Source organism: Mustelus asterias, chromosome 3 (assembly GCF_964213995.1).
Source record: "Mustelus asterias chromosome 3, sMusAst1.hap1.1, whole genome shotgun sequence".
Taxonomy (NCBI): Eukaryota; Metazoa; Chordata; class Chondrichthyes; order Carcharhiniformes; family Triakidae; genus Mustelus; species Mustelus asterias.
Genome location: NC_135803.1, coordinates 90,517,266 through 90,543,212, shown reverse-complemented (window position 1 = coordinate 90,543,212; position 25,947 = coordinate 90,517,266). Strand labels below are relative to the sequence as shown.

Sequence of the window (25,947 nt, the reverse complement as noted above, 5' to 3'; positions counted from 1 at the left end):
AAGTTCAGCTTAATATAAAGTAGGTCCATTCAAAAATGTGACAGAAGAAAGTGGAAGAGAGTATGTTCAGGATGTGTGGGGTCCTTGTTTATGCTGGCTGCTTTTCCAAGGCAGCCGGAAGTGTAGACGGAGTCAGTGGCTGGTTTGCGTGATTCATTGGGCTACATTCATAACCCCTAGTTGTTTCTTGCCGTCTTGGTCAGCGCAGGAGCTATACCAAGCTGTGATATATCCGAAAGGATGTTTTCTATGGTGCATATGTAAAAGTTGGTGAGAGTCATAGCAGACATGCCAAATTTCCTCAGCCTCGTGAGAAAGTAGAGACATTGGTGGATACAAAATTGGCTTAAAGGGTGGTTGTAGAGAGTTGTTTTTCAAACTGGAGGCCTGTGACCAGGGGTGTGCCTCAGGGATCAGTGCTGGGCCCACTGTTATTTGTCATTTATATTAATGATTTGGATGAGAATATAGGGGGCATGGTTAGTAAGTTTGCAGATGACACCAAGATTGGTGGCATAGTGGACAGTGAGGAAAGTTATCTCCAATTGCAACAGGATCTTGGTCAATTGGGCCAGTGGGCTGACGAATGGCAGATGGAGTTTAATTTAGACAAATGCGAGGTGATCCATTTTGGTAGATTGAACCAGGGCAGGACTTACTCAGTTAATGGTAGGGCGTTGGGGAGAGTTACAGAACAAAGAGATCTAGGGGCACATGTTCATAGCTCCTTGAAAGTGGAGTCACAGGTGGACAGAGTGGTGAAGAAGGCATTCGGCATGCTTGGTTTCATCGGTCAGAACATTGAATACAGGAGTTGGGACATCTTGTTGAAGTTGTACAAGACATTGGTAAGGCCACACTTGGAATACTGTGTGCAATTCTGGTCACCCTATTATAGAAAGGATATTATTAAACTAGAAAGAGTGCAGAAAAGATTTACTAGGATGCTACCGGGACTTGATGGATTGAGTTATAAGGAGAGGCTGAATAGACTGGGACTTTTTTCTCTGGAGCATAGGAGGCTGAGGGGTGACCTTATAGAGGTTGATAAAATAATGAGGGGCATAGATAAGGTAGATCGTCAATATCTTTTCCCAAAGGTAGGAGAGTCTAAAACTAGAGGGCATAGGTTTAAGGTGAGAGGGGAGAGATACAAAAGTGTCCAGAGGGGCAATTGTTTCACACAGAGGGTGGTGAGTGTCTGGAACAAGCTGCCAGAGGTAGTAGTAGAGGCGGGTACAATTTTATCTTTTAAAAAGCACTTAGATAGCTACATGGGTATGATGGGTATAGAGGGATATGGGCCAAATGCGGGCAATTGGGATTAGCTTAGGGGTTTAAAAAAAAAGGCGGCATGGACAAGTTGGGCCAAAGGGCCTGTTTCCATGCTGTAAACCTCTATGACTCTATGGTGGGCTTTCTTAACTCTGGTGTCGGCATGGAGGGACAAGGACAGGTTGTTGGTGATCTGGACACATAGAAAATGAAGTTTCGAACATTTCCACTTCATCCCCGTTGATATAGATAGGGGCATGTTCTCCACTACGCTTCTTAAAGTCGATGGCTATCTCCTTCGTTTTCCTGACATTGAGGGAGAGATTATTGTCATCACACCATTTCAGCAGGTTCTCTATCTCATTCCTGTACTCTGTCTTGTCATTGTTTGAGATCCGACCCACTATGGTGGAGTCATCAGCAAACTTAAAAATGAAATTGGAGCAGAATTTGGCTACACAGTCATAAGTGTCTAAGGAGTATATAGGAAGGGGCTAAGGACACAGCCTTGCTGGTTGAGGATAATCATGGAGAAGTGTCGTTGCCTATCCTTACTGATTGCAGTCTGTGGGTTAGGAAGTCTCAGATCCAGTCGTAGAGGGAAGAGCCGAGCCCTGGGCCACAGAGTTTGGAGATGAGTTTTGTAGGGATATTGGTGTTGAAGGCTGAGCTGTAGTCAATAAATAGGAGTCTGATATGTGTCCAGGTGTTTCAGGGTTGAGTGTAGGGTCAGGGCGTTTGCTGTGGACCTGTTGTGGCAATAGGCGAACTGTAGTAGATCCAGGCAGTCTGGGGACCGGAGTTGATGTGTGCCATGACTAATATTTTGAAGCACTTCATAATGATGGATGTCAGAGTCACCGGGTAATAGTTATCAAGGGCACGCTGCCTGGCATTTCTTTGGTGCAGGGATGATGATCGTCTTCTTGAAGCAGGTAGGTACCTCAGATCGGTGTATGGAGAGGTTAAAGATGTCTGCAAATACCCCCACCAGCTGGTCCACACAGGATCTGAGTGCTCGTCCGAGTACCCCATCTGGGCTAGTCGCTTTCCGTGGGTTAACTGAAGAAGGCAGATCTGACGTATGTGATGGTGACCTTGGACACCAGGCTGGCCGAGGCTTCCGGGGGGGACGACATTCTCTCGCTGACTTCTTGCTCAAAACAAGCATAGAATGCATTGAGCTCATTGGGGAAGGATGCAATGTTGTCTGCGATCCGACATGCCTACATCTTGTAGCTTGTTGTGTCGTGCAGACCTTGCCATAATTGATGGGCGTGGCGAACCTGGGACTCGAGCTTGGTCCGGTACAGTCTCTTGGCATCTTTGATGGTTCTCCGTAGATCATTTCTGGATTTCTTATATAGTAAGAAGTTTAACAACACCAGGTTAAAGTCTTATATAGATCAGGGTAACCCGACTTGAACGGCTCAGACCTGGACTTCAGTAAGCAGTGGATTTCCCTGTTCATCCATGGTTTCCGGTTGGGAAACACATGGATCTGCTTCTTTGGCACAGTCTTCTACACACTTACTAATGAAATCTGATACTATAGTGGTGTACTCATTCAGGTTGGTTGCTGAATTCTTAAATATTAACCAGTCCACTGACTCGAAGCAGTCCCGTAGGAGATCATCCGAATCCTCAGACCAACATTGCACAACTTTCTTTATCAGACTCTCCCACTTCAGTTTTTGCTTGTAAACTGGGAGCAGGAGCACAGCCTTGTGGTCTGATTTGCCAAAGTGTGGAGGGGCAGTAGAGTAGTAAACATGTTTGATGTTTGTGTAGCAATGGCCGAGGATGTTTGGTGGGACAGGAGACGTGTTGGCACTATCTTGTTAGGACACTCTTGAGCTTGGCTTGGTTGAAGTTCAAGGCCATAAGATGAAAAAGGCCTCGGAATGTTTCATCTCAAAGCTGTTTGTGGTGGTATTAACTCTGGTATATATTTCATTCGGCATGGTCTTCACGTTTGCATGGGCTGGGATGTAAACTGCTATCAGGATAATAGGGGCAAACCCCCACGGAAGGTAGTAGGGGTGGCATTTCAGAGGCAGGTACTCTAGGTCCAGGGAGTAGAAAGTTGCCAGTGTTACTATGTCTGAGCACCAAGTGGTGTTGCATTCGGTGGATTGAGAAACTCTGTTTGTCGGGCACAGTCCGATGAAGCAAGAATGAGCCATGTCTCCGTGAAACAGAGTACTCAGTAGTCTCCTAGATCCTTTTGAAAAGGGAATCTAGCTTTAAGTTCATCTAGCTTGTTTGCAAGAAATTGGACATTTGCCAGGAGTAAGCTTGGACCTTGGGACTTGTTTCAGTCTCACCTGCAAGCCTGTGCATTTCCCATGCTTCCTGAAGTTGCTGCTTCTGTTTGAGCCTGGGAGTTGTTGTCAGAGTTGGAAGGGCCAGAAGCAAAGAAGTTCAAAGCCACAGTGATTTTGACTGCAACTGGCAGGTCATGGTGACCAGTACTGCAAGGTTAGAGGCTTTCGGAGATGAAGCCATCTGGCTGGAGAGTCACAGTCTCCTGTGGCTCTGAGTCTTGGTTACTCAGATAAGTAGCTCCATCCTTGTCAGTAGATCCTTTGTGTCCTTCCAGACCTTTGTTCCTCTCACCTTTCATACAGAAACCATTGCCCCTTATCACCACTGAGTTGTGCTCCATTGCCAGCTACTTGCGCTCAGCTGTTTGTCGAATCATCCTGGGAAGCCTTATCCTCAATTTTCTGCCTCCGTGATGCCAGAAGGATGATGACTCCTTCACTGCTCAAGTGCTGACTGCCCACACTGCCTGGCACCTACATTGCATCAAGGACACCTATCTACCAATGGTTGAGACCTCTCTGCGTCGTTGACATTTTTATAGCTCTGGGGTGATTTCCCTGGGTCGACCAAGCCTGGCTGTCCATTCTGTACTCTACACCTTTCACATGGTCTGCTCCTGACAGCATTGTGCTTCCATGAAACTCAACAATCCTTATTAACAAGCTCTAAGAGCACTTTAACTAGCTTTAATAGGAGATGTGGTGGGATTGCAATCATAGCCTCAGTGGATGTAGCCCTGGCACTGGGAACAGTACAGGAAACCAGCACACTGGCCAGCGCCTCTGATGGTGACCTTAGCACAGCATAAAAGTCCAGCCCTCTGACTCCTATATCTCCCCATTACCTCTCTGTGCCTATGTCCTCATAAATGTGTCTCTATTTTCTTTGTATGCCTCTCACCCTCTGTCTTTCTGCCTCCATCTCTACCTTTCTTTTTTGCTCTCTTCTTTGAGAAGTCCAGTCTTGTTTCATATTAATTGGTGATTCATTCCACAAGATCTTTTTCAGTGTGGTTGTAAAATATGCCTTAAAAAGGCACTCTGAAAGTGAAAAGCAAGTGTTTAACCGAATGTCCTGTACAGTTACAAAACGGCGACCTATCTGTGCTGAGTGAGAGACTAATTGGAATGCATTATAGCCAAGCTGTGCATACAGTGTAATAATGCATTCCATTGAGTGCATTGCATTCATAACACATAATAAACAGTGGCCTTCACACATGCATAATATATTCTGTACACAGTATATTTGCACAGTGTGTTATTTAGATTTGAAATTGTTCAATCTGAACTGTAACCTGAAGCATTGCCTGGTTTTGAAAGCAACTAGGAGCTTCTCTTTCTGAATCTATTTTCCACCAAAGCTCCTCATTCATTGCCATTTACCTGGGTCAAGTCTTTTGGACAATGGCGTTCAACGATGATGGAGGGAATTTAGTTGTAGAATTTAGATTCAATAGAAACGTGAGACCAAATGGGTATGTGTCTCCAAGCTTATGAGCCATCTCAGGGGAAGTGACTGCATGTGCGTCTGTGTGACTTTTTGTCGCAGTTCACTGTGACCAATAACAATATTCCTGCTGTTCTCGCTCTACAGCCCTGGCAAGAACAGCTTGTGATCGCAGGCTTTTAACTGAGCTTTGTTTAAATAAGCAATTACAGTAGAATTGATTCAATTTCTCTTCAAATTAAATCAGTAACATCAAAGTACAGAATTTAGTATCACTCACAGTTAACAAATATGTTTTTGTAAGTGTGCTGTGAATGTGATAATGCTTGCACAGAGTGCTGTAAAAAAAAGTATGGCCCATGCAGACATGGAGCATTATAAATCTGTCTCGGTGGATTCAGTTCATCTACAGTGGTCACTCGGGCATGGTATGAGTATAGTAGTTAGCAGGCCGAAAGGCAGTGGGCTAGGTCCTGTGGGACAGGCATGTCACTTTCAGTCAGGTTGTTCCTTATCACAGGCCATTGGAGTCCATCCTGAATTACAGAGCTACCAATCATTTTCATCATCTGCTTGTTCTTGCCTTATCTCTGCTTTTCAGAAAATCAGACAAACAGAGGCTGTTCTTTCAGCAAGTCATTGACACCAGTTTCACAAGGCTCACTGCTTGTAGACTGAGTACACACAATCATCACATCATGGACATTTAACCTGTTAGGTACAGAAGACCAGGGCTTCTGTTCTTTATGTTTGTATCTGGATTTACTCCACCTGCTATCTGCAGCCTCAGATCATGGAGGATTTAAACCGATAAGGTTCCTTCCTCTGGCCGATTGCTTCCAACCCTCCTGAAAAACACATTGGGCATAGAATCATTGAATCCCTACAGTGCAGAAAGAGGCTATCTGGCTCATCAAGTTTGCAGCGACTTTCTGAAAGAGCATCCCACCCAGCCCTCCCCTCTGCCCTATTCCCGTAACCCCGTGCATTTACCATGGCTAATCCACCTAACCTACACATCTTTGGAATGATAACAAAGCCAGAGCACCAGGAAGAAACCCACAAAGACCATAGAAAAGTTACAACACAGGAGTCCATTTGGCCCAACATGCCAGCCCGAGGACACCCCAGTGCTCTTTCCAATCCCTCTTTCTAATCCCACCTTCCTGCACCTGACCCATAACCCTGTATTTTAGCATTTAAGGTGGGCAGATTCTTTTTAAAAGAATTTAGGGTCTCTGCATCCACTATCAGTTCAGGCAGCAGATTCCAGATACCCATTACCCTCTGCGTAAAAGAGTTCTTCCTCACGTCCTCTCTACACCTTCTACCACAGACATGGGAAGAACATGCAAACTCCACACAGACAGTCACCCAAGGCCAGAATTGATCCTGGGTCCCGGGCGCTGTGACGTAACAGTGCTCGTAACAGTGCCCGGGCGCTGTGACGTAACTCACTGTGCCACAATGCTGCATATCTCAACTAATCTTCCAGAATTAGGCAGAACTGACAGTTCAAAAGTGTTAATGCATGAAGATCTTCATTTTCAATCACTATCTTTTTTACTGTCTGCTAGTTGGGTTCTGCAACTGCAAGATCTAAGAAGTACATCTCCATTAGCTGTAAAAACAATTTCCAGAGCCGTACAATTCATAAATGGATATTTCATTGTTACGGCATCAAAATTTATTACTCCTCAAGAATTCTCTTTCCCAAGACCTCTAAATAACTTTTCCTTTATGAGAAAAAAGACATTGCTGGTCTTCTGCGCCTGCAGCATTGAACCTCTGCCATGTCCCAAGCTCAATGGCTGCAATGCAGGCTCTCAGCCTCTGCTTTGGAAAACTCCACCAATGGAGTTCTTTTCGGTGGAAAATACTGAACGGCAATCAATGGTTCTGCAGTCTTGCTCACTTAATTCCATCCCGACTCTGTCAGAACACTGCCTTTCTGGTCGACTACCAATAAATTACACCTCTATTACTCATTCTAAGAATGCCGATTCTCAAGGCTGCTTCTTGAATCCGTTTGCAGTGTTATCCCAGGTTTTATGACTATTCCTGTTGCTCAACAATTTCACTGCTCTGTGATCACTAAATGTGGCTCGCTGCCACCATATTATTCACCACTGCCACCTATTGTGTATGAGCTCTGAACACAAACATATTAAACACAATGACAATGATTGGTAATGTAAATGAAGAGTTCTTTATTGAAGAATAACAGGATTCCATCTCTCCGCCCAAGTCTCCAACTGATCTATATCCTGCTGTATCCTCTGATGTTCCTCATCGCTATCCGCAAATCCACCAACCTTTGTGTTGTCCGCAAACTTACTAATCAAACCAGTTACATTTTCCTTCAAATCATTTATATATATTACAAACAGCAAAGGTCCCAGCACTGATCCCTGAGGAACGCCATTTGTCACAGCCCTCCATTCAGAAACACACCCTTCCACTGCTACCCTCTGTCTTCTTTCACCGAAAGAAGTTTAACAACACCAGGTTTTGTATCCACCTTGCCAGCTCACCTCTGATCCCATGTGACTTCACCTTCTGCACCAGTCTGCCATGAGGGACCTTGTCAAAGGCCTTACTGAAGTCCATGTAGACAACATCCACTGCCCCACCCTCATCAATCATCACTACTCAAAAAAACCCTTGACCACTGTATCCAAGGATCAGCCAGATCTCCAATCTTCTCTCCTTCTCCAAAATTCTTAATAATATTCTTGTCCCCCAAATGTGTGTTCATCTTTCTTGCAACTTGATATTTAGATTTCTCCATATCACTGCAACGAATAATCAGAAAGACTCTGTAAAAACTCAGCAGATCAGGCAGCATCTGTGGAGTTAATGTTTCAAATCAATGAATCAACCAACCCAAAACATTAAGTCTATTTCTCTCCACAGATGCTGCCTAACCTAATGAGTTTCCCAAATGTTTTTGTTCTTATTTCAGATTTCCAACATCCACAGTATTTTGCTTTTGTATTGTTGCAGATGGATTCTGACTTTGGCCTGTCAACTACGACATCCATTTCCAGTGTATTAATAGTTCTTTAACCAATACTACCACACACCTTCAGTTTCATCCCTATCTTATATGAATAGTTTGTAGCCAGAAGTTAAGTTCACAATCCTTTGCTTATTTGAGGCAGATCATCGTAACTGCCACTATATTATAATATCATGTGGTGACTCCTGGCTGCAGCTCACTAACCAGATTTACATTGCTATGTGCATTTACACATGACTTTCCAATCTCAGACACTTCATAATTGTCCCCTATCTATTCCTTCCTATTTCTTCACTATTCTCTATCCCTGTGCTGTTTGCCTCTCCCAGTCCTGCACACACCTTGATTGATTATTCTTTAATGTTTCATCTTGCTGTCCAGCCCCACACTTGGCAGGTAAGGTTGAAGAATTGTAAGTGTTACACCTTCTTTATGATAATGTCTATGGACAGGTCTCGAAAGTGGCTTACTTATTTTGAGTTCTGATTAAGGGTCTATGCTTGAAATATTAGCCTTTTATCTTTACAGGTACTGATGAACAAGCTTTGTACTTGTAACTCTGCTGTCTGACGTGGAGTTGCAGGTACTTGCCTGGCTGTTTTGTTTCTTGGATTGTTGAAGATTTCTGACTGGCTGTTTTAAAGAGGATTCCAAGTATAAGACATTTATTTCCCTGGGTTACAATTATTCTTTATATATTTCTGTAAGGCCCGATTTATTGAACTTACATCACGTAGCTGTTTAAAACAATTGTTTTTCTGGATATTTACAGGAATTTATTATATCATAAAGTGCATTCTAAATGTCACACTAAATTGTTGCTTCAAAAGGAATTTATGAACTGTGTATGAAGCAGACTGAACGTTGCAGAACAGATTGGTTATTTGGGGATAAAAGAATAGTTGATAAGTTAAAATGTTTAGTCATAATTAAAGATGATTGTTGACAAGTTCAACATCTAGTCCAATGGCTGAAGAATGTTTTATTAATCAAAAATGTCAGTAAAAGCTAATTTCACAGAGTAAAATGAAACATTAACTGCAGGTAACATTGCTCATGCAGAGTAAAGCATGCATTTATATAACATTCTATCATCTCTTTAAGAAATATTTGAAAGCACTTCACGTGCACTGAATTGATTTTAAGCACAGTGACTGTTGTTGCAACCATTTTGTGCACAAAATAATTTCATCAACAGCAATACTGAATGAGTGACCACTTGAATTATTTTTCTTGGTGGTGCTGTTTGAAGAGGGAGCCACGTGAATGGGCGGAGCTATGCTTACATAGAAAAGCAGACAGTTTCTGACTCGGTCTGCAAGGAGCAGGGTTCCCCTCCCCCTCCCCCCCTCCCCCCTCTCTCCCTCCTCTCCCCCTCCTCTTCCCCCTCCCCCTCTCCCCCCCTCTCCCCCTCCCCCCTCCCCCCCTCTCCCCGTCCCCCTCTCCCTGTCCCCCCTCTCCCCTCTCTCCCTCCCTCCTCTCCCCTCCCCTCCCTCTCCCCTCCCCCCGCTCCCCTCCCCCCTCCCCCTCCCCCCTCTCCCCCTCCCTCCTCTCCCTCTCCCTCTCTCTCCTCTCCCTCTCTCTCTCTCCTCTCCCTCTCTCCTCTCCCTCTCTCCTCTCCCTCCCTCTCTCTCCTCTCCTTCCCTCTCTCTCCTCTCCCTCTCTCTCTCTCCTCTCCCTCTCTCTCCTCTCCCTCCCTCTCTCTCCTCTCCCTCCCTCTCTTTCCTCTCCCTCTCTTTCTCGAAGCTACATATATTCACATATTTGCATAGAGAAGGACCATGACTCCACATTTCACCTTTTTCAGCTCAACAAAAGCTTGGGAGACAGCCATTCCCTGGTTCATTCCCCGTCATAATACCTTGATAATTAACTGTTCCTTGATGCATTCCTGATGGCAATTCTACTACAAATTAGAGTCCACTTGCTAGTCATTCAGCACTCTCTCTTCTCATGCAGGATAAATTGTTGGTCTCTTTAACATTTGTTATGAGGAACATAGGAATCTGTCAAGCCTGTGCCGCCATTCAAACAAATCATGACAGGCCATCTACATCCATGCCATTTTCCCCACTATTCCCATGTTCCTTGATGTCATTAGTATCCAGAAATCTGCCAACTTCTGTCTTGAACATGTTTGAGTGAAGAGATTCCTCCTCATCTCAGTCCTAAATGGTTTTCCCCTTATCCTGAGACTACGTCCCCTGGTTCTAGACTCACCAACTAGTGGAAAAATGTGCATCTATCCTGTCATAACCTGAAAGAAATTTGTACGTTTCAATGCGATCATCTCTCATTCTTCAAAACTCTAGGGCACATAAGCCAGTTTCCTCAATTTTCCTCAATAAGCCAATCCTGCCATCTCAGGGATTAGTCAAATGAACATCTGTTGCACTCCCTCTATGGTAAGTATTCTTGTGTTTGTTCTGATGAGCACAAGATGAAAAGCTTCCACAGCCTATCTCTTTTTTCAGCAATGTACATCTATCATTTATCACTTCAAACTCTGTCATATCCCCTGTTCTTCTGATTCACTCTGGACTGCTTGGATCTACTTTCTTTCAGATAGTCCTTCTGGATTCTTTTGTCCAGATTGGAAATACAGGGGACGCATTTATTTGCCTTTGTATTATCTTCTCTCAGATGGCTCTATTCCAACTGGGATCTTCTCCGCTTGTTTCACACAGTAAGAGCTTAACTTCTGTTCGCAGTTAAACACCATATCCTGCAGCCAATGTGACAAACCTCTGTACGTTTTTGATATTTATAAAAATAATTAAAGCTCTAGGGCTTAAAGAGCTAAATCAGGAGGATCTGTTTTGTAGACTGGGCATGGATGCTCCTGAGCATAGAAGATTAAGGAGTTATATAATTGAATGTTTAAGCGAGATAAAGCAAAACTATTTCCTTCTGTAGGGAGTCCAGAACAATGGGGCATAAAATTAGGGTGTTCTGACAAAGGGTCATTAACCAGAAACATTGGGCAGTATTTTCCTCCCCCTCCACGTCATGTTTCGCAGGGCTGCGCCATCATCAGAACCGTAAGGTCTCGCCAGTGAAAACATCAGCAAGATTTCAGCAAATAACTCTGTTTCTCTCTCCGCAGGTTCTGGCAGTCCTGCTGAGTATTTCCAGCATTTTCTGTTATTTTACATAGAAACATAGGAAAACTACAGCACAAACAGGCCCTTCGGCCCCACAAGTTGTGCCGAACATATCCCTACCTTCCAGGCCTACCTATAACCCTCCATCGGTAGGTTCTCCATCGGAGAAGATCCCAGTTGGAATAGAGCCGATGTGGCTCCGATGGAGGGCACGGTAGCACAGTGGTTAGCACTGCTGCTTCACAGCTCCAGGGTCCTGGGTTCGATTCCTGGCTTGGGTCACTGTCTGTGTGGAGTTTGCACATTCTCCTCGTGTCTGCGTGGGTTTCCTCCGGGTGCTCCGGTTTCCTCCCACAGACCAAAGATGTGCGGGTTACGTTGATTGGCTGTGCTAAAATTGCCCCTTAGTGTCTTGAGATGCGTAGGTTAGAGGGATTAGCGGGTAAATATGTAGGGATATGGGGGTCGGGCCTGGGTGGGATTGTGGTCGGTGTAGACTCGATGGGCCGAATGGCCTCTTTCTACACTGTAGGGTTTCTATGATTCTATGATCCTATTAAGTCCCATGTACTCATCCAGGAGTCTCTTAAAAGTCCCTATTGAGTTTGCCTCCACCACCACTGACGGCAGCCGATTCCACTCGCCCACCACCCTCTGTGTGAAAAACTTCCCCCAACATTTCCCCTGCACCTTAAACCTGTGTCCTCTCATAGCAGCCATTTCCACCCTGGGAAAAAGCCTCTGAGAGTCCACCCGATCTGTGCCTCTCAACATCTTATATACCTCTATTAGGTCACCTCTCATCCTTCATGTCTCCAAGGAGAAAAGACCGAGCTCCCTCAGCCTATCCTCAAAAGGCATGCCACTCAATCCAGGCAACATCCTTGTAAATCTCCTCTGCACCCTTTCAATAATTTCCACATCCTTCCTGTAATGAGGCGACCAGAACTGAGCACAGTACTCCAAGTGGGGTCTGACGAGGGTCTTATATAGCTGCATCATTATCCCCGGACTCCAAAACTCAATCCCTCGATTGATAAAGGCCAGCACACCAGACGCCTTCTTAACCACCTCCTCCACCTGCGGGGCCGATTTTAGAGTCCTATGGACCCGGACCACAAGGTCCTTCTGATCGTCTACAGTACTAAGAGTCTTTCCCTTTATATTGTACTCCTTCATCCCATTTGACCTGCCAAAATGGACCACTACGCATTTATCTGGGTTGAAGTCCATCTGCCACTTCTCCGCCCAGTCTTGCATCCTATCTATGTCCCTCTGTAACTTCTGACATCCCTCCAGACTATCCACGACCCCACCAACCTTCGTGTCATCGGCAAACTTACCAACCCATCCCTCCACTTCCTCATCCATGTCATTTATGAAAATGACAAACAGCAAGGGTCCCAGAACAGATCCCTGGGGCACACCACTGGTGACCGACCTCCATTTAGAAAACGACCCATCTATACACACTCTCTGCCTCCTTTGGGCAAGCCAGTTCTGGATCCACAGGGCAGCAGCCCCTTGGATCCCATGCCCTCTCACTTTTTCTAGAAGCCTTGCATGGGGGACCTTATCGAACGCCTTGCTAAAATCCATATAAACCACATCTACCGCTTTCCCTTCGTCAATGTGTTTAGTCACATTTTCGAAGAACTCCACCAGGCTTGTAAGGCACGATCTGCCTTTGACAAAGCCGTGCTGAGTATTCTTGAGCATACTAAATTTCTCTAAATGCTCATAAATCCTGTCCCCCAGGATCTTCTCCATCAGCTTACCAACCACTGAGGTTAGACTCACCGGTTGGTAATTTCCTGGGCTATCCCTATTCCCCTTCTTGAAAATAGGAACCACATCCGCAATCCTCCAATCCTCCGGCACCTCTCCCGTCTCCATCGATGACGCAAAGATCATCGCCAGAGGCTCTGCAATCTCTTCCCTCGCCTCCCACAGAAACCTGGGGTACATCCCATCCGGACCCGGCGACTTATCTATCTTGGTGCCATTCAAAGATTCCAGCACAACCTCTTTGTTAAAGTCCACATACTCAATCTTTTCAGTCCACCGCAAGCCCGCAGTACATCCACCCAGGTCCTTTTCCTCTGTGAAAACCGAGGCAAAATACTAATTAAGCACCTCTGCCATTTCTACTGGTTCCGTACGGACGTTCCCGCCTTCACCTTTTATAGGCCCTATTCCTTCACGTCTCATTCTTTTACTTTTCACATATTTATGGAACGCCTTAGGGTTCTCCTTAATCCGACCTGCCAAGGCCGTCTCGTGACCCCTTCTGGCTCTCCCAATTTCCTTCTTTAGTCCTTCCTACAAGCCGTATACTCATCTAGATCCCTATCTTCGCCAAGCTCTCTGAACCTTTTGTACGCTTTCCTTTTCTTCGCGACTAGGTCCCGCACAGCTTTCGTGCACCACGGTTCCTTTAATGTACCAACGCCTCCCTGTCTGCTCGGAACGTTGTCCTGTAGAACTCTGGACAGACATTCCTTGAAAAACTGCCACCTCTCTTCAGTACATTTCCCCGAGAATACCTCCTTCCAATTTGCTCCTCTAATTTGCTGCCTTATGTCTTCATATTTTCCCTTACTCCATATAATCGCTTTCCGAGCTTGCCTAATCCTCCCTTTTTCCAATGCAAGCATAAAGGAGATAGAGTTATGATCGCTATCCCCAAGATGCTCTCCCACTGAGAGATCTGACACCTGTCCAGGTTCATTGGTCAGTATCAGATCAAGTACAGCCTCTCCTCTTGTAGGCTTGTCCAAATGCTGTGTCAGGAAACCCTCCTGAACACACCTAATGAACTCCTCCCCATCCAATCCCCTTACCCTAGGGATATTCCAATCTATGTTTTGGAAATTAAAGTCTCCCATCACAACAACTCTGCTATTACTGCATCTCTCCAGGATCTGTTTCCCTATCTGCTCCTCAACCTCCCTGTTACTATTGGGCGGCCTATAGAAAACTCCCAGCAAAGTGATCGACCCCTTCCCACTCCGGACTTCCACCCACAGAGACTCTATAGACAATCCCTCCACAGCATACACCTTCTCTACAGTTGTGACACTATCCCTGATCAGCAGTGCCACTCCACCCCCTCTCTTGCCTCCCTCCCTGTCCTTCCTGAAACATCTGAATCCCGGCACCTGGAGTATCATAGAACATAGAACAGTACAGCATAGAACAGGCCCTTCGGTCCATGATGTTGTGCCGAGCTTTATCTGAAACCAGGATCAAGCTATCCCACTCCCTATCATCCTGGTGTGCTCCATGTGCCTATCCAATAACCGCTTAAATGTTCCTAAAGTGTCTGACTCCACTATCACTGCAGGCAGTCCATTCCACACCCCAACCACTCTCTGCGTAAAGAACCTACCTCTGATATCCTTCCTATATCTCCCACCACGAACCCTATAGTTATGCCCGCTTGTAATAGCTCCATCCACCCGAGGAAATAGTCTTTGAACGTTCACTCTATCTATCCGCTTCATCATTTTATAAACCTCTATTAAGTCTCCCCTCAGCCTCCTCCGCTCCAGAGAGAACAGCCCTAGCTCCCTCAACCTTTCCTCATAAGACCTACCCTCCAAACCAGGCAGCATCCTGGTAAATCTCCTCTGCACTCTTTCCAGCGCTTCCACATCCTTCTTATAGTGAGGTGACCAGAACTGCACACAATATTCCAAATGTGGTCTCACCAAGGTCCTGTACAGTTGCAGCATAACCCCACGGCTCTTAGACTCCAACCCCCTGTTAATAAAAGCTAACACACTATAGGCCTTCTTCACAGCACTATCCACTTGAGTGGCAACCTTTAGAGATCTGTGGATATGAACCCCAAGATCTCTCTGTTCCTCCACAGTCTTCAGAACCCTACCTTTGACCCTGTAATCCACATTTAAATTAGTCCTACCAAAATGAATCACCTCACATTTATCAGGGTTAAACTCCATTTGCCATTTTTCAGCCCAGCTTTGCATCCTATCTATGTCTCTTTGCAGCCTACAACAGCCCTCCACCTCATCCACGACTCCACCAATCTTGGTGTCAATAGCAAATTTACTGATCCACCCTTCAGCCCCCTCCTCTAAGTCATTAATAAAAATCACAAAGAGTAGAGAACCAAGCACTGATCCCTGTGGCACTCCGCTAGCAACCTGCCTCCAGTCCGAAAATTTTCCATCCACCACCACCCTCTGTCTTCGATCAGATAGCCAGTTACCTATCCAATCGGCCAACTTTCCCTCTATCCCACACCTCCTTACTTTCATTATAAGCCGACCATGGGGGACCTTATCAAATGCCTTACTAAAATCCATGTATATGACATCAACTGCCCTACCTTCATCAACACACCTAGTTACCTCCTGAAAAAATTCAATCAAATTCGTGAGGCAGGACTTGCTCTTCACGAATCCGTGCTGACTATCCCGGATTAATCCGCATCTTTCTAAATGGTCGTAAATCCCATCCCTAAGGACCTTTTCCATCAATTTACCAACCACCGAAGTAAGACTAACCGGTCTATAATTACCAGGGTCATTCCTATTCCCTTTCTTAAACAGAGGAACAACATTCACCACTCTCCAGTCCTCTGGCACCATCCCCGTGGACAGTGAGGACCCAAAGATCAAAGCCAAAGGCTCTGCAATCTCATCCCTTGCCTCCCAAAGAATCCTAGGGTATATTTCATCAGGCCCAGGGGACTTATCGACCTTCAGTTTATTCAAAACTGCTAGGACATCCTCCCTCCGAACATCTATTTCCTCCAGCCTATTAGCCTGTAACACCTTCTCTTCCTCAAAAACATGGTCCCTCTCCTTGGTGAACACTGAAGAAAAGTATTCATTCATCACCTTGCTTATCTCTACTGACTCCATACACAAGTTCCCACCATTGTCCTTGACCGGCCCTAACCTCACCCTGGTCATTCTTTTATTCCTCACATAAGAGTAAAAAGCCTTGGGGTTTTCCTTGATCCGACCCGCCAAGGACTTCTCATGTCCCCTCCTAGCTCTCCTAAGCCCCTTTTTCAGCTCATTCCTTGCTAACTTGTAACCCTCAATCGAGCCATCTGAACCTTGTTTCCTCATCCCTACATAACCTTCCCTCTTCCTTTTAACAAGACATTCCACCTCTTTTGTGAACCATGGTTCCCTCACTCGGCCATTTCCTCCCTGCCTGACAGGGACATACCTATCAAGGACACCCAGTATTTGTTCCTTGAAAAAGTTCCACTTTTCATGAGTGCCTTTCCCTGATAGTTTCTGTTCCCATCTTATGCCCCCTAATTCTTGCGTAATCGCATCAAAATTACTTCTCCCTCAATTGTAAACCTTGCCCTGCCGTACGGCCCTATCCCTCTCCATTGCAATAACAAAAGACACCGAATTGTGGTCACTATCTCCAAAGTGCTCTCCCACAACCAAATCTAACACTTGGCCCGGTTCATTTCCCAGTACCAAATCCAATGTGGCCTCACCTCTTGTCGGCCTATCCACATATTGTGTCAGGAAACCCTCCTGCACACACTGCACAAAAACTACCCCATCCGAACTATTTGACCTACGAAGGTTCCAATCAATATTTGGAAAGTTAAAGTCCCCCATGACAACTACCCTGTGACCCCCACACATATCCATAATCTGCTTAGCAATTTCTTCCTCCACATCTCTATTACTATTTGGGGGCCTATAGTAAACTCCTAACAATGTGACCGCTCCTTTCCTATTTCTAACTTCAGCCCATATTACCTCAGTGTGCAGATCCCTCTCGAAGTGCCTTTCCGCAGCTGTTAAACTATCCTTGATTAACAATGCTACTCCTCCACCTCTTTTACCAGCTTCCCTACACTTACTGAAACATCTATACCCCGGAACGTCCAACAACCATTCCTGTCCTTGTTCTACCCACGTCGCCGTAATGGCCACAACATCGTAGTCCCAAGTACCAATCCACGCTCCAAGTTCATCTACCTTGTTACGGATGCTCCTCGCATTGAAGTAGACACACTTCAACCCACCTTCTTGTCTACCGGTACCCACCCATGACCCTGATACCTTCCCCAATACCTCACCACCCTCACTGACTTCTGGACTACAACTCCTTTTCCCACTCCCCTGACAAATTAGTTTAAACCCCCCTGAAGAGCCATATCAAATTTCCCTCCCAGGATATTGGTGCCCCTCTGGTTCAGGTGCACCCCGTCCTGTTTGTGCAGGTCCCACCTTCCCCAGAATGTGTTCCAATTATCCATGTATCTGAAACCCTCCCTCCTACACCATCCCTGCAACCACATGTTTAACTGCACTCTCTCCCTGTTCCTCAACTCGCTATCACGTGGCACCGGTAACATACCAGAGATGACCACATGTTTTGTCTTGGCTCTCAGCTTCCAGCCCAGCTCCCGAAATTCCTGTTTTAAATCCCCGTCCCTTCTCTTACCTATGCCGTTGGTACCAATGTGTACCACAACTTGTGACTGTTTCCCCTCCCCCTTAAGAATCCGGAAGACACGGTCCGAGACGTCGCGGACCCTGGCATCCGGTAGGCAACATACCATCCTCGAGTCTCTTTTGCTGCCACAGAACCTCCTATCTATCCCTCTAACTAACGAGTCCCCAATAACTATTGCCCTCCTGCTCTCCCCCTTACCCTCCCGAGCCACAGAGACGGACACAGTGCTGGAGATCCTCTCACTGCGGCTCACCACTGGTGTGTCGTCACCCTCAACCGTATCCAAAGTGGAATACTTGTTGCTAAGGGGAACGACCACAGGGGATCCCTGCACTGACTGCTTCCTCCCAGCCCCTCTCACCGTCACCCATCTATTTTCATTCCTCAGAGTAACTGTATCCCTAAAGCTTCTGTCTATGGCCACCTCTGCGTCCCTAATGATCCTAAGTTCATCCAACTCCAGCTCCAGTTCCTGTCCCTGAGACATCCAAGTCTCCGTAATGGCCACCACATCACACTTCCAGGCATCGATCCACGCTCTGAGCTCATCCCCTTCATTCACTATACTCCTGGCATTAAAGTAAACACATCTCAATCCTTTGGTCTGAGCTCTCTCCTTCTCTATCCCACGTCCATCCTCCCTCTTGCACTGTCTATAACACTTCTCTGTTTGCGAGCTAACTTCCTCGCTCCCAGTCTCCTTGTCTCGATCCCCTCCCCCCAACCTGTCTAGTTTAAACTCTCCCCAGTAGCCTTAGCCAACCTTCCCGCCAGGATATTGGTCCCCCTGGGATTCAAGTGCCACCTGCTTTTTGTGTACAGGTCACACCTGCCCCTAAAGAGGTCCCAATGGTCCAGGAACCTGAATCCCTGCCCCCTGCACCAGTCCCTCAGCCACGCATTCATCCTCCACCTCACTCCATTCTTGCCCTCCCGTAGCACAGGCAGCAATCCTGAGATTACTACCTTTGCTTTCCTCCTTCTCAGCTGTCTCCCTAATTCCCTATACTCTCTTTTCATGACCCCTTCCCCCTTCCTACCCACATCAGCGGTACCAATATGTACCGCTACCTCTGGCTCCTCTCCCTCCCACCTCAGGATCTCTGGGACTCGATCAGCGACATCCTGGATCCCGGCCCCAGGGAGGCAGACCACCATCCGAGATTCCCGCCTGCCTCTGCAAAAACATCTGTCCGTCCCACTTAGTGTTGAGTCCCCAATTAACACTGCCTCCCTCCTCTTTTCCTTAGCCCTGTGAGTTACAGGGCTGAACTCCACTTCGGAGACACGGCCACTGCTGCTTCCCCCAGGCGGGCTATCCCCCCCAGCAGTACTCAGGCAGGAGTACTTGTTGTGTAGGGGCACATCCACCGGGGTGCTCTCTATCACCCGAGCTTTACCCTTCCTGACCGTCACCCATTTGGCCTCCTCCCGTGTCCCTGGTGTGACCACCTGATGACAGACAAGAGCTATCACCACCTCATTCTCCCTTACCAGCCTAAGATCCTCGAGCTGCAGTTCCAGCTCCCTAGCACGGTCCATCAGGAACCGCAGCTCGACACACCCCTCACAGATGTGGATGTCCGGGAGGCCAGGTGCCTCCAGGACCTCCCACATCTTACACTGGGAACAACACACTGGCTTCGCACTCATATTTGACTCTTTTTACCAAGATACACAGAGAAAAGTAAATAAGAAGTAAAAACTAAGAATTAAAACTCACCCCTGCTCGCCCTTTCCCCCGAAGCCCTGTGAGCCAAAGCCCTTACAGCTCTCACTCTGCTTCCCACTCACTCCGCTGCCCTGTCCTGACGCTGCCCGCTGTACACTGCGGCTTCCCTTTTAAACCTCCCGCGCGCTTAAAAAAAAACTCCCAGCCCTTCCCAGGCCACCGCGCGGCCTACTTCCGGGTTAAAGGTTAAACTCGGGAATTTAAAAAAGAATAATTAATTAACAGAGAAATCCCGCAAGAAGTAAGGCAAACAAAAATGATATCTCCTACTCACAGTACTCCTGCCACAATTCACTCCTCTCAGCCTTGCTCCAGACGAACAATGAACAATTTTATGGTATAAAATTAGAGATTTTCCACTCTGGAGTGATGTCAGAAAGCAGCTTCTTCACACACAGTAATGCAAATCTGGAACTCCCCACAAGAGGTGATTTGAACATTCCAAAACTCAGATAAATTTGTTAGGGGAGGATATTAGAGCAACAGAACTAAGATGGGTAGATGGAGTTAAACAGATCAGCCAAGGGCTGAGTGAATGGCAGAACAGTCAGGGCTGAATGGCCTGCTTCTTCATGGCGGCACGGTAGCACAGTGGTTAGCACTGCTGCTTCACAGCTCCAGGGTCCCGGGTTCGATTCCCGGCTTGGGTCACTGTCTGTGTGGAGTTTGCACATTCTCCTCGTGTCTGCGTGGGTTTCCTCCGGGTGCTCCGGTTTCCTCCCACAGTCCAAAGATGTGCGGGTTAGGTTGATTGGCCAGGTTAAAATTGCCCCTGAGATGCGTAGGTTAGAGGGATTAGCGGGTAAATATGTGGGGGTAGGGCCTGGGTGGGATTGTGGTCGGTGCAGACTCGATGGGCCGAATGGCCTCCTTCTGCACTGTAGGGTTTCTATGATTCTATGATTCTATACATTGCTGGAATCCTGACTGGTGAAAGATGTTTTTCAGCCTTTTAATGTACTTGGAGTAACTCAATCTGACAGCCATGTGTAACATGTGACATTGAAATGGATCTGTTCTATCCTGCCACATGAAGAAGATGATCGTATAACTTATTTTTGAAGTGATGTTTGATTTTTTTTCTCCAAGTGTCAGCATACCACTTTTTTCATTGAAGGCTCAGGATTTTGTTATTGATCCCGAGGCTCTCCGGTAAACGCCAATCCTCATGGAATGTGATAAAAATGTCAGATTACTATTTATTTTTCTTCTGAACTACACGTATGTAATAATTAAGTAATGTTTGCTGAAATGTCAAATTCAAGTAGTCTGTATTTCAATCCACATTGCATTAAACTGTTTAGCTCGGCAGACACAAGAAATCAATGTAGAGTAGCAAACAACTGCAGAGAGAATAGCCATGAGTCTGCTGGCTACATGGGAGGGATAAGAGACAAATGGGGGGCGGGGGGGCCACTGGGGTTTCGGGTGTCGTGGGAGAAGCTGGTCTTCGAAGGAGGTCCAGTGACCACCGGACCTCAAGAGGAGGGTGCTCAGACTTAGAAAGGGGCTTTTGAAGGCAATCCTCTCCCCCATTTGAGGCCTGAACCCAGTAATTTTCACATGCAGGAAATTCACCTACCAGCGTAAAAACTGATGCTAGGCCAAAAGTCCACTGGCTAGGAAGCATGAAATTCAGGTTTAGGAGTGTACAAGATGTTCACCTTAAATAATCATAGAATCCCTACAATGCAGAAGGAAGCCATCTGGCCAATCGAGCCTGCAGCGACAACAATCCCACCCAGGCCCTATCCCCGTAACCCCATGTATTGACCCTGCTAATCCCCCTGACATTAAGGGGTAATTTATCATGGCCAATCAATCTAACCCACACATTCTTTGGACTGTGCGTTATGTGCTGTTGTTCCTGTCAGATGACAGGTTACTCTATACCCTTAAAACGGACAAACCTGTCAGCATGTCTCTGTGGGACAAGATGTTGGCAAAGGGAGCAATAGGCTCGGTGGGCCCCGAAGTCCGTGGGGAGAGGGGAGAAGCAGGAGGTCTCCCAGTACACTGGGAGATTGGGGCACTTGCACAATGGTGCTTCAAGAGCTCAGTAGCTGGCTTCCCTGGTGAGCTCTGGCTCCATGCCCCCTTCTGCGAGCAAGAATCGCATCCTGACACAACACATTTTCCCTTCACCCCTAAGATCCTAACAAGCAGGAATGAAACAGGGTGGACAACTCGGCATCGACCTAGGCACTGGGAACAACAACAGCAAACTTAACTTTGACAAACATGTGAAGTCATCCTTATTAATATTTGGAGGCTTATGCTAAAATTGGGAGGGCTGTCTCACAGACAGCTGACACAGACATAGTCATAGTCATGAATCATATCTTACAGATAATGGCCCAGACAGCTCCATCACCATTCTTGGATACGTTCTGTCCCACCAGCAGGTCAGATGCCACAAAGGTAGCAGCGCACTAGCATCAATCGGGAGGGAGCTGCCTTCAGAGTTCTTAACATAAATTCCAGACACATGAGGTCTACTGGCTCCAAATTAAATGTGGGCAGGAAGCCTGCTGCTGATTACTACATACTGCCTCTCCCCACCCTCAGCTAATGAACACCATTTGGAGGAAGCATTAAGGGTGGCAAGGATACAGAATGTATTTTGGATGGGAGACTTCAATGTCCATCATCAAGAGTGGCTTGGTATTATCACTACAGAGTGAACTAGCTGAGAACTAAAGGCTTGCTGCTTGACTGGGATTGTGCAGGTGGTGAGGGAACCAACAAAAGGGAAAAACATACTGGATCTCATCCTTACCATCCTGGCTACCACAGATGGATTGTCCATGATTGTATCGGTAAGAGTGACCATTTCAAAGATGTTGTGGAGACAAGTCCAATATTCACATTGAGGATACCTGCTATTGTGTTGTGTGGCACTAGCATCGTGCTAGATGCAATAGATTTTGAATAGATCCAGCAACTTAAGACTGGGCAACTATGATGCGCTATGGGCCATCAGCAGTAACAGAATTGTACTCAACCACAATCTGTAACCTTCATGGCCTAGCCCATTCCCCACTCTACCATTACCACCAAGCCAGGGTTCAACCCTGGTTCAGTGAAGAATGCGGGAGGGCATACCTAAAAAGGAGGTGTCATTTGTGATGAAGCTACGGCACAGGACTACTGTGTGCCAAACAACATGAGCAGCAAGGGACAGACAGAGCTAAGATATTCCATAATCAATGGATCAGGCCTAAGTTCTGCAGTCCTCCCACATCCACTCATGAATAGTGGTGAATAACTAAATAATTCACTGAAGGAGGAAGCACCACAAATATTCCCATCCTCAATGATGGGGGAGTGCAGCAAAACAATGTAAAACACAAGGTGTTTGCAACAACCTTCAGTCGGAAGTGGATGGTCTACCTCAGCCTCCTCTGGAGATCTCCAGCATCACAAATTAAATTTACTCCACATTGTATCTGGATACCAAGGCACCAAATACAGCAAGGAATTTGGGCCCTGACAACATTGGCAATAATACTGAGCACTTGTGCTCCAGAATTAGCTATGCAGTTGGCAGTGCTAGCATCTACTCTCTACTTGCCTGGATGAGTGTAGCTCCAACAAGACTTGAGACGCTTGACAGCATCTAGGACAATGCAGCCCGCTTGATTGGCACCCCATCCACCAACATTCACTCCATCCACCACAGTGACAGCAGTGTGTACCATCTACAAGATGCACTGCAGGAACTCACCAAACCTCCTAAGACTTCACCTTCAGCCTTGAACCACTACCATCTAGAAGGACAAGGGCAGCGGACACATGGGAACACCACCACCTTGAAGCTATTCACTATCCTGACTTGGAAATTTATCTCCATTCCTTCATTGTCGCTGGTCATCCTAACAGCACAGTGGGAATGCCTACACCATATGGACTACTGTGGTATAAGAAGATAGCTCACCATCGCCTTCCCAAAGACAATTAGGAATGAGAAATACATGTTGGTCTAGCCAGAGATGCTTACATCACATGAATGAATTTAAAGAAGTAGCAGCAAACCTTCAGCAACACCTTCAGTTGGGTTGCCAATTCTTCAGCATTGTTGTGCATTAATCTGCGTGAGACAATTGAGAGCAACCTGGCAGAAAGAAAATCATTGGGGCTTTAAAACATTAAAAAATTAAGTACATTTGTTCATTGGTTATAAGTATATTGGAGTTGGGAAAGGAGAGGCTGTTTGACTGATGGTTAAGAATCATCCAATCGGTTTCCAGTTTACAATGGGAAGGCTTTGTGCCATTTGAATGGACATGTTGGGAATCAATGGCAGAAACGTGGAGTGAAGCAGTGAGAGGGAATTGGCCATATGATGGAATCTCAGTATTACATGTAGTCAGGGTTGATAAGTTAGCTACAGTCATAGAGTCATAGAGGTTTACAGCATGGAAACAGGTCCTTCGACCCAACTTGTCCATGCCGCCCTTTTTTTTTTTAAAAACCCTAAGCTAATCCCAATTGCCCGCATTTGGCCCATATCCCTCTATACCTATCGTACCCATGTAACTATCTAAATGCTTTTTAAAAGATAAAATTGTACCCTCCTCTACTACTACCTCTGGCAGCTTGTTCCAGACACTCACCACCCTCTGTGTGAAAAAATTGCCCCTCTGGACACTTTTGTATCTCTCCCCTCTCACCTTAAACCTATGCCTTCTAGTTTTAGACTCCCCTACCTTTGGGAAAAGATATTGACTATCTACCTTGTCTATGCCCCTCATTATTTTATAGACCTCTATAAGGTCACCCCTCAGCCTCCTACGTTCCAGAGAAAAAAATCCCTGTCTATTCAGCCTCTCCTTATAACTCGATCCATCAAGTCCCGGTAGCATCCTAGTAAATCTTTTTTGCACTCTTTCTCATTTAATAATATCCTTTCTATAATAGGGTGACCAGAATTGCACGCAGTATTCCAAGTGTGGCCTTACCAATGTCTTGTACAACATTAACAAGACGTCCCAACTCCTGTATTCAATGTTCTGACCGATGAAACCAAGCATGCCGAATGCCTTCTTCACCACTCTGTCCACCTGTGACTCCACTTTCAAGGAGCTATGAACATGTACCCCTAGATCGCTTTGTTCTGTAACTCTCCCCAATGCCCTACCATTAACTGAGTACGTCCTGCCCTGGTTCAATCTACCAAAATGCATTACCTCGAATTTTGTCTAAATTAAACTCCATCTGCCATTCGTCAGCCCACTGGCCCAATTGATCAAGGTCCCATTGCAATTGGAGATAACCTTCCTCACTGTCCACCATGCCACCAATGTTGGTGTCATCTGCAAACATACTAACCATGCCCCCTATATTCTCATCCAAATCATTAATATAAATGACAAATAACAGTGGGCCCAGCACTGATCCCTGAGGCACACCGCTGGTCACAGGCCTCCAGTTTGAAAATCAACTCTCTCCAACCACCCTCTGGCTTCTGTGAAGAAGCCAATTTTGTATCCATTTAGATACCTCACCCTGGATCCCGTGAGATTTAACTTTATGCAACAACCTACCATGCGGTACCTTGTCAAAGGCCTTGCTAAAGTCCATGTACAGTGTTGAAGGAGAAGTCTCAAATTATCCCGTACTTGTCTGAATCTGAAATGACAAAGGTGTTATACCTCTTTTCCTCTTCAGTTGCTGACACTCATACACCGCAGTGAGCATGTAATAGGAAAATTCTGAACTGCAAAGTCAACCAACAGAAAGGCAGCTACACTGAAAGGGTCTCGAACAGCACATGTCAGTGGGTCTTTCAATTTTTGGAGTGACACACAGCCTTCCCTTGAATCACAAAAAACACAAGATTAGTCATTGCAATTTGTGGCATTCTTCATTTCCACAAACGGTTTACTAGATTTCAGAGTAATCTTCTGTGTTTGGATCTTGTGCAACTATCTTGTGAGATGTGTTAATATTATTATATTTCCATTATATACCCAGCAGTTTATTTTCCAAAACAACAAATAGCAAGCATTTTGATTGCCACTGATTTTGAATTAATTTAAGTTACTAAGGCAGCAGCAAGTTGATGCTATTTGAATTTTTGCCTCCTTAATGAGGGAGAATGACTTGTTTAAACAGTGTATGTAATGGCACTTACTGTGCTGGTGCATGAACAGCACAGGCTAACAAATCATTCATAGCTGTATAATGCAACTGAACAACATGTTATATTTGCACAGTAGAGCGTCTTTAACATAATAAAATGTCCCAACATGTTTCACAGGAGCATCATAAAACAGTATCACAGAGTCACATCAGGTGATATTGGGTCAGATGGTCAAAAGCTTGCTCAAAGAGATAGAGCTTTGCGAGTGTTTTAAAGGAAGTGAAATAGTAATGCAGAGAGGGTAGGAAAGGAATTCTAGAGCTTGCAGCTCTGGCAACTGAAGGCATGTCCACCAAGATGGAGCAGGATGCTATTCCAGAATGAGGTAAATGCAGATATCTCAGAGAGTTCTGGGGCTCTAAGAGTTTTCTGAAGTAGAGAGGGGTAGGTCAGGGAGGGATTTGAAAACAAACATGAAATA

At 45.9% G+C, this 25,947-nt stretch overlaps 1 protein-coding gene and 1 long non-coding RNA gene across 2 annotated transcripts in view; one reads left to right on the top strand and one right to left on the bottom strand.

Annotated features, from left to right (window-relative positions):
- The window catches only part of LOC144491463 (uncharacterized), a 90,235-nt gene extending 70,289 nt beyond the window's left edge, over nt 1–19,946 (bottom strand). The window contains exon 1 of the long non-coding RNA XR_013497450.1: nt 19,656–19,946. This is a non-coding gene — a long non-coding RNA (uncharacterized LOC144491463). The remainder of the gene's footprint in view (nt 1–19,655) is intronic.
- cacna2d2a (calcium channel, voltage-dependent, alpha 2/delta subunit 2a) overlaps nt 1–25,947 on the top strand; it is a 1,197,503-nt gene that overhangs the window by 530,043 nt on the left and 641,513 nt on the right. The window lies entirely within an intron of this gene.